Source organism: Arachis duranensis, chromosome 9 (genome assembly GCF_000817695.3).
Source record: "Arachis duranensis cultivar V14167 chromosome 9, aradu.V14167.gnm2.J7QH, whole genome shotgun sequence".
In the NCBI taxonomy this organism is placed as follows: domain Eukaryota; kingdom Viridiplantae; phylum Streptophyta; class Magnoliopsida; order Fabales; family Fabaceae; genus Arachis; species Arachis duranensis.
The window spans coordinates 746,501-747,330 of NC_029780.3; positions in this window are offsets into that span (position 1 = coordinate 746,501).

Here is an 830-nt window from a genome sequence, read left to right on the forward strand (position 1 = left end):
CACAGTACTTATATGTGCCTAAAATGTGACCCAACAAATATTTATTTTTGTCTTATCTATATGAAAAAATTTGGAACTAAAATATATCAAAAAAATTCGTAAATCTTCTTGCAAACTAGCAAATTAGACCCTAAAATTAGTGTATAAACAACAGATATTTCAAACAATTGAAATAACATTATTTAAAAATACTTAAAATTTCGCAAAATTATCTGATCATTAATTTATTATCTTCTTATCACATTAATATTATTTTATTAACAGAACAATATAAGTTAATAAATGAAATATTTTAACAAAATTTTTATATATTTGATAGATTTTTATTATGTAAACTATTTAAAATTTATTTTTGTCAAATCAAAATCTTTAAAAGTATATTTTGACAATTTTCTGTAAATCTTTCCATCTATTACATATCTTATGGAAAGTTCAAAACTAAACTCTATTGCTTAACTAATTGTCTTAACTCACTTGAGTTGTAGATTAAGATATAAATAAATATAAATATTCATGTTGGTTGCTTGTAACAATTTCTTCTCAATAACAATTAAGTCTTCTCAAAATAGATCAAGAGTTCCTTCCTTCACAAGAAAGCAACTCTTTTTATTTTTCTATTTTATTGTTTAATTTAACTTTGATGCACCTTATAAAAAAATGTATACATATATTTAAATTTTTTTTTTACCGAAAATAAAAAGACTCAAATTCACAATCTTTTAGATGAGTATAAAAAGACTATATCATTTGATCTATTACTCATTAACGTATACATATATTTAATTAAGGATTATTATATTAACAAAAATAATATTTATTATGTTAAAGAC